Genomic DNA, 344 nt, shown 5'->3' with positions numbered 1-344 from the left:
TTTTCCATATTTTTCTCTAAGGTTTTTGGCCTGTGTATGCCTTTCCAGATTTAAAAGCTCTTTGGCAGTGACATTACAAGATTAACACTCTTAATATAATATCAGTGTATAACTGTGTCACATATTATGGTTTGTCCTTTTACTTTGCTGACTATGTTTTTATGACAACACAAAATAATTTTTAGATAATCAAATTCATTAATATTTTCAGCTTAGCTTCTGAAAATTTAACCACCATTAGACAATTTCTCCCTTAATTCAAATTATAAATTATTACATCATTTCATTTTTTACATTTAACTTTGTGCTCCATTTGGAATTTACTTTGATGTATAGTTTGAGAA

The sequence above is a fragment of the Colobus angolensis genome, unplaced genomic scaffold (assembly GCF_000951035.1).
Source record: "Colobus angolensis palliatus isolate OR3802 unplaced genomic scaffold, Cang.pa_1.0 Scaffold331, whole genome shotgun sequence".
Lineage (NCBI taxonomy): Eukaryota > Metazoa > Chordata > Mammalia > Primates > Cercopithecidae > Colobus > Colobus angolensis.
The sequence above is the reverse complement of the archived record's forward strand: the minus strand, read 5'-3'. Positions refer to the sequence as shown.